Source organism: Malus domestica, chromosome 10 (genome assembly GCF_042453785.1).
Source record: "Malus domestica chromosome 10, GDT2T_hap1".
NCBI lineage: Eukaryota > Viridiplantae > Streptophyta > Magnoliopsida > Rosales > Rosaceae > Malus > Malus domestica.
In genome coordinates, this window is record NC_091670.1 from 19715172 (window position 1) to 19724149 (window position 8978).

Genomic DNA, 8978 nt, shown 5'->3' on the forward strand with positions numbered 1-8978 from the left:
CTTTTGGTGCCAATTCCATGTTTCTTGTGGTCGGATTGAGATCCTCTTTGAATTTCACACTCCGAAGCTTGCAAACCGAGCAATTAGAACCGTTCAATTTAAATTGTTTGATCCCATAGGCCCACCTCACACATAATTTCTTTCTCCAACGCCTAGATCTTTCTCTCTCTCTCTCTTGAAAGCTCTAGATTGCTTGATCTGTAGATTCCAGAGTGTGAGATCCAAAGAGAATCTCAATCCCTTGTGTTGCCTTTCTTCTATCACTTCACTCCAAATTTGCAACCCTTGTGCTTCACTTTTCATACCTTTTAAAGTGCACATTTTGCTTACATTTTATCCTAGAGTGATTTATGCACTTACACTTTATCCTAGAGTGATTTATGCACTCTTCTTTTCCTCTGTAGCTACTATTTGGTTCTTTTATCAATAGATTGAATAACCAATAAACGGAAATAGTTAAGATCAGAGATTGCTGGAGATAAAAAGAGGAATGCGAAAACATTCTTTTTCTCTTCACTTGTAAGTGAGAGGTTTTAAGTTCGATTCTCACCAAAGGAGAATTTGAATCACATTATTGCTAGTCCGGCGTAGCCATTTCCCCACTCCTTGAGTGTCGATCGTTTGTTAAAAAAAAACAAGTATGATGAGCAAAGAGAGAGCAAATCATGCACAATCTTTACATAAACTTGCCACTTGCATTTTTCAGTTGAATGAAGTTTCATTAGATAAAAAGGAAATCAATACAAAAGAGAAATTACAGCCTTGTTACACTTTTTAATTTTTCAAAAAAGATTATATACTTGGTCAAGATTGGTTACAAGCAAGGTCTAAAATATCGATGATATCGGAAATATCGGTAGTTCAAAAACACGGAAATTTCGATAGAAATATCGGGATATTATCGATATCGATAAAAATTGAATAAAAACCACGGAAATTGTAAGAAAAACTTGGAAATTTTTATTGAAACTTTGCAGGATATTTATTTAGTCAATTATCTATTAGTTTATCACAAAAATTGGAAGGAAATGCATTGCATGATGGATTTAACTGATTTAAGTTGATTATATAGCGAGCTGGCAAACATTGTGAGTGTAGAAAATATGTAGTAATTAATGAAAGAAGTTTAAACACACCATAATCATTTATATATAATGAATTAGTACAATATTTTACACTTTATACATTGCATGGTAAGATACATGAGTGACTTAGTACCACATAGAGTTCCTATGAGGTTCAAAATTTTCACTACTAGCTAGCCCCAATAGTTTCTAGATTATGTTCCAGAAAAATAGTTTCTATAACCTAAAGCGTTTTTAAGTAAAACGTAATTAGAAAAGTACTTAAAAACGCTTTTGATTGTTAACCATTCCATTAGCAAATTCCAAACAAGAGAATTATTTATATGGAATGAGTTAACTGCCAAATGAAATTTCGATCTAATATTGCATTACGACGTGTAAGTATTTTTTACATAACAATGTATTATTTGATCGAAATGTCACGACAAAGTTTTTTTATGTAAGTTTTCTCCCAAACAGACTCAATTTAACAAACAAAGCCCAAAATTTTGACAATACAGTGGCCCAATTTCATCTCCAATTTCTATACATTAGCCCAATAACCTCATAAACCCACCAACAGAGATCTCCTATCCAAAACCCTAACTTCCCTTCCCTTACCCTCTTTTTGCCTCTCTCACGAACGCTCACACTCACCCGATGTTCGTCTCCTCCCAACTTCGCCGCATAATTCCACCACCACCATGGGTTGCGTCCGCACAATTCCACCACCACCATGGGTCGCATCCGGACAAAGATAGTGAAGAAATCCTCCCGCCAGGTGATCGAGCACTACTACTCGCGCATGACCCTGGACTTCCACACCAAGAAGAAGATCCTCGAGGAAGTCGCCATCATCCTTTCCAAGCACCTCCGCAACAAGATTGCTGGATTCTCCACCCACCTCATGAAGCAGATCCAGAAGGGCTCGGTTCGTGGCATTTCCCTGAAGCTGCAGGAGGAAGAGCGTGAGCGCCGCATGGACTTTGTCCCCGAGGAGTTCGCCATCAAGATCGACAAGATCTTCGTCGACAAGGAAACCCTCGACATGCTCTCCGCTCTCGGTATGGCTGACATGCCTGGTGTCAAGCGAATCGAACCGGAAGCTCATTCTCAGAATCTCAGGTATGGGCGTGGTGCACCCATGAGGTACTAAAACGGATTTAGAGAATGATCGGGTTTTGATGCTATAATACATTTGGTTTTTGAATTAGGAAGAAGTTTGTTATGTGTTTAATTTTACTGTTGAAATCATGCGTGTGACATTTTTGTTATGGGATTATGTCAAATTTGCATAATATCGCGATATTTGACGATAATTAAGTGGATAAGTGTAAAAATATCGCCATCTAAAAAAAACGATATTATTAACGAAATATCGCCGATAATATGGATATTTATTCCTTGGTTACAAGGCAAATGAAAAAAGCAAAGAAATTTTGGTATTGGACAAGCATTTTGATACCACAGAGATACTGTGTCTACTGACTTTTGTTGCATTGTTCAATCAATTATGTGTCAAGAGACTCATGACACGTATGGCCAAGTTTGTAAGGCAAAGAATTGGACCATCATTTTTATGTTACATTAAGCTCATGTGGACTTGGGTGACAAATAACAGAAGCTGTCATTTCAAATGTCATAAGAGAACGTTGGAATGCACATTGTTTTGAGGAGGAAAACTTGTATCAACCATTTACATGCAGGTGAGTGACGGTCAGTTATTGATGTTTTACAAGACGCATAAGTATAGTTATGGCCTATTAATTTACATAATTTTAACATTATATTAATGACTCGTCGTGATACTCTATACAGTCAATGGGTTAGTGACTGTCAATAATCAACGGATAGTAAAGCACATAAATAGAAGTCATCTATTAATGCATGTAAATTTCACATTACATTAACCACTCACATCAACCACTTGTTCGTGAACCACGAATGATAGTGTATTTATTGTCTCATTTTTGCCCCTTTTCGTTCTTTTCTTGACAAGTTCGGTTTTACTACCCACATTCTTCCATTACACGTTTCTCATTTCACCACCCATAGTGTGGCCCTCATGCTTCCTTTCTTCCTTAAAAAGATAATGGTACAGAGATCTTATTCTAAACCAGTGAAGAAAATATCGATAATATCGGCGAAATATCGCCGATATTATCGTTTTTTTGGGACCCCGATATTTTATTAACTATCCAACTTGTTTTCGGCAGAATATCGCGATATTATTGATAATATCGATAATATCGCGATATTTTCGAAACTATCGCGATATTTGGTATGGACTCATCGGAGAACACAGCCGGAGCAAATAATCCGAACCCCTAAATCCCCAAATTCTAATTCAAAGCAAATGAACTGAATCTACAATACAGGAATCCCTAAAATCGATTTCAGTACAAAAATCAACATGCAGAAAAATCGCAATTTGTACAAAAATTGTAATTTACAAGCCGAGAAGAACGCCGGAGCAAATTAACCGAATCCCTAAATCCCCAAATTCGAATTCAAAGCAAATGAACTGAATCCCTAATTCCTAAATCCCTAAAATCGATTTCAGTACAAAAATCAAGCAAAATGCAGAAAAATCGCAATCTGTACAAAAATAGAAACCCTAATTCCTAAATCCCTAAAATCGATTTCAGTACAACAAAGGTGCAACATGCAGAAAAATTGAAATCTGTACAAAAATTTAAAGTAAAAGCCGAGAAGAAGAGAAGTAGGAGCCTGGGAACATCGTTTTCCTCACGAATCCAAGACGGCTGGGACAACGTCGTGCTCCTCAGTGGTGTCGACGGCTGGGACTACGATGATTTCCGGTCGATCTCCATGGATCAAGGTGGTTTAGAAGGCGGTTATCGAGTGGTGTCGACGGCTGGGTTTAGGGCGGGTGAGATGGGAGGAGCAGAGGGAGACACGGAGACACGGACGAGGAGGATCGAGAGATGGATCGAGATTCGAGAGATGATGTCTCTGTGTGTGTGTGGAAGAACTGGAGAAGGGGGAAGGGAGGGAGAAGACTGAGAAGTTCTCAGTGAGAACGAAGGCTCAGACCTCAGAGAGAGAGAAGAGAGAAGAGAGAGATTGAGAGGATTCGAGAATATGGTAGTGGGAAATGAATGATCGAGAGAGAGACTGAGCTCCGTGTGTGGTGTACGTGTGTGGTGTGCGTGTGTGGTGTGGTGTGGGGGGTCTCGAAGTGTGTGTGTGGTGGAGTGTGAGTTCTTCACTCTTTTTTACTGTCTGAGTGGTGGCGTGTAAGAAAAAAAAAAGCATCCAATGCTCCAAATTATTCAAAACCAAATCATTCCAAACCTATGTCTAGCTCTCTGATCCAATGATCCAAATAACTTTTTGCAATTTCAGAACATGGACAACAAATAATACTGCTTTCATAATGAAATCGTGTGACAGTCAGTAAGAGTCTTTCACATGCAAAACAGTGTCAATGTCTGTTATATACTTACATTCTTTCACCCAATGGAGTATCAGAAGCATTCACAGAAATTTCGTTTCTTCTTCTTCCCATACCATTTTCAAAACCATTCCAGATTCTTTCCAAAGCTTGAACACAAAGGCTTCCATATTTAAGGTAAGTTTACAAACTTAAATTTATATTATTGTAATTTATACAACAACAAATAAATTTGTGTGGACTCGTATGTTAATCTTTTTAAGTAATTAATACTTGCATGTTAATTTTTGTAAGTAATTAAGTAATGTTAATGTTAATTGTTTTAAGTAATTAAGTAATGTTGTATAATTATTCCCTAGGATAATTTTAATATGTTTAATATTATTTATTATTTTATTTCCCTTACCATTTTCATTATCAAATTGGATTATTATTCATTAATATTAGGTTTTTTTTATTATCAAATTGGATTATTATTCTTTAATATTAGATTTTTTTTATTATCAAATTGGATTATTATTCATTAATATTAGGTTTTTTTTATTATCAAATTGGATTATTATTCTTTTATATTAGGAATTTTTTTTATCAAATTGGTGGATTATTCATTAAATTGGATTATTATTAATCACCATGTTTTATATTAGGATTATTTTTTTATCAAATTGGTGGATTATTCATTAAATTGGATTATTATCAAATTGGATTATTATTATCAAATTGGATTATTATTCATCACCATGTTTTATATTAGGATTATTTTTTTTATCAAATTGGTGGATTATTCATTAAATTGGATTATTATCAAATTGGATTATTATTCATCACCATGTTTTATATTAGGATTTTTTTTTTATCAAATTGGTGGATTATTCATTAAATTGGATTATTATTCATCACCATGTTTTATATTAGGATTATTTTTTTTATCAAATTGGTGGATTATTCATTAAATTGGATTATTATCAAATTGGATTATTATTATCAAATTGGATTATTATTCATCACCATGTTTTATATTAGGATTTTTTTTTTTATCAAATTGGTGGATTATTCATTAAATTGGATTATTATCAAATTGGATTATTATTATCAAATTGGATTATTATTCATCACCATGTTTTATATTAGGATTAATTTTTTTATCAAATTGGTGGATTATTCATTAAATTGGATTATTATCAAATTGGATTATTATTCATCACCATGTTTTATATTAGGATTATTTTTTTTATCAAATTGGTGGATTATTCATTAAATTGGATTATTATCAAATTAGATTATTATTCATTAAATTGGATTATTATTCATCACCATGTTTTATATTAGGATTATTTTTTTTATCAAATTGGTGGATTATTCATTAAATTGGATTATTATCAAATTGGATTATTATCAAATTGGATTATTATTCATCACCATTTTTTATATTAGGATTTTGTTTTTATCAAATTGGTGGATTATTCATTAAATTGGATTATTATCAAATTGGATTATTATTCATTAAATTGGATTATTATCAAATTGGATTATTATTCATCACCATGTTTTATATTAGGATTTTTTTTTTTATCAAATTGGATTATTATTCATTAAATTGAATTATTATCAAATTGGATTATTATTCATTAATATTAGGTTTTATTATTCCATATTATTTGTATAATTACTTAAATTTTTACAATCATTTTCTTTACTTTGTATTTAATTCTTCTGTAGAATAACTTTATTATTTAGGTTCTCTTATTTTTATCAAAAAATAATTGTCTAATTTTCATGAAAAATAAATATAGGTACGTTTAAGATGTCCAGTAAACGTGATCCAGCTTGGGAACATGGAGACCCAATAGACGGAAACAAACATGGCACAATTTGCAAATATTGTGGTCGGGTAATGAAGAGTGGCGGAGTGACACGACTGAAGTATCATCTTAGTGGATTAGATCCATCAAAAAATGTCCAACGATGCGATAATGTCCCCCCAGAAGTGAAGGCATTCATCAGCACATTATTAAAAAATAAAAAACAGCAGAAGGAAAAGATAACACAGGGAATGGAAAATATTCGAGCTGGGCTACGGGGAGAAGTCTATGGCCAAGTGGTTGACAGTGATGATGATGACGATGAGGACGAATGTGATGATGACATGGGACCTGAAGAACGACGCAGTTTGAAACAAGCATTACGTGCCTCCAAACAATCAGCATGGGAAAGAGAACACCTTCATAAAATTCCTAATAGGGGACAAGGTTCCGGGACAAGTGGTGGTGCACAAATGAGACGGGGAGGCAGTCTTAGAGAATCACAACCAACACCACCAATAGCCCCAAGTTTATATAAGTCATCCAACGCACGTCAAAAGAGTGTTTGGAGTTATTTCAAGGGAGGTAATGTGAAGGAGGGAATGGGGCGTCCAATTAGCAAGTTCTTTATCTATGAAAATGTCCCTGCTGCGAAGGCATCATCATATCATTTCAAAAATATGGTAGTGGTATGTCAACAGGCCGGTGTTGGAGTACAACCTCCCACTCCCTATGAGATAAGAAACAAATATTTGGATATGGAGTATAAAGACATTGGCGAGTATGTTAACAAGTTGAGGTCAAAGTGGGAAACTAATGGTTGCACAATCATGTGTGACGGATGGACCGGCCCGACCAGATTATCTATCATCAACTTCATGGTATACTCCAAGGGAAAGACAATTTTTTTGAAGTCTGTTGATGCTTCAGACCATATAAAGAATTACAAGTATATTTACAAATTATTGAGGGATGTAATCATGGAGGTGGGAGAGCATAATGTTGTCCAAGTCGTGACCGACAACGGTTCTGCATTTGTCAAAGCTGGAAAAAAGTTAATGAAGCATCATAATGTGTTTTGGACACCATGTGCAGCACATTGTATTGATCTCATGTTTGAGGCAATGGGGAAGAGAGAGAATGTTGCTACTGTGGTCAAAAGAGCTAGAACGATCACAAATTATATTTACAATCACGGTTGGTTGTTGGCAAAGATGCGTGAATTTTGCAGAGGATAAATTATTCGTCCAGCTACCACTCGATTCGCCACCAACTATATTGCATTAAACAGCCTACTCAAGAAGAAAGCAGGGTTGAAGCAACTATTCACTAGTGACGATTGGGCCAACCACAATTTCAGCCGCTCAAATACAGGTCGTATGGTGGAAAGTATAGTGCTTGATCATGCTTTTTGGACTCAAACAGAACATGTGTGTCAAGTGTTTGAACCTCTTTACAAAGTTTTACGGATCGTTGACACAGAAGTGTATCCTACTATGGGGGTAGTATATGAGTTGATGCGTGGAGTGAAGGATGAATTGGAAAGAAAACATGGTGCAAGGTGGGTCATAAAAATAATTGAAGACCGATGGTATAAAACATTATACCACGATTTGCATGCAGCAGGTATAAATTATGTCATAATTTGCAATTCATTTCTTTAGTTGCATAAGTATTATTTCTCTTATTAGAGTATGTGTTTCTTTGAACAGCATATTATTTGAATCCCCGATACCAATACAGACCCGGTGTTGGAGATGATGGTGACCTTATACGTGCTGTACATAATGTATACTCTAAATTAGACCCTGCATCACCAGCAGTTGGCCAATTTGGAAATAAGGTACACAATTACTTAATTTATAATAATTACTTTGTTGGATTAAACTAACACAATTTATTGTATTCAGCTAACATGGTTTAAAGATGCAAGAAGAACATTTGGAGAACCAACATCAGTTGCTGCTCGAACAAATATGTCTCCTAGTGAGTATAAACATATTTCACTATAAGTTTATAATAGAATTTGTTGGAGTTATTAGGCTTATCAACATTATTTTTCATTGCAGCTGAATGGTGGATCATGTATGGGACCGATGCACCAACTGTGAGAAAGTTAGCAATAAAAGTATTATCACAAACAGCTTCCTCATCTGCTTGTGAAAGAAATTGGAGCACATTTGCACTCATACACACAAAGCAAAGAAATAAGTTGGCTCATAGTAGCTTGGAAAAATTAGTTTATTGCTACTACAACATGAAGCTTCAAATTCGAGATAAGGAAGCAGAAATCGATCATGTCGACCGTGGTGACCCACTAGATGTGTTTGATATTGTTGGTGAAGATGATGATACGGAGGGTAACCAACTTTTTCAATGGATTAGACCTCTTCATTTAGATGATGATGAAGGCAACCCAGCTCCCAGAGTTGCTGAAGAAGCACGTAATGAAGGGATAAATGTAGAAAGAGTATTAGAGGAGGAGGTGGGATCTAGCAGCTCTGACTCTTTCGAAGAACTTTTGCACCCAAGACCAAGAAACACTGGAATTCCACCTTCTTCCAATCCTACACAACCACAACATCGTGCTCTTACTAATGAGAGCTCTAGTACAAGATCAGGAGACTCACCTACCACCGGAGGTGGGAATGATGAAGGACATAGTGGAGCTGGAGGTAGTGGAGTTGGAGGTAG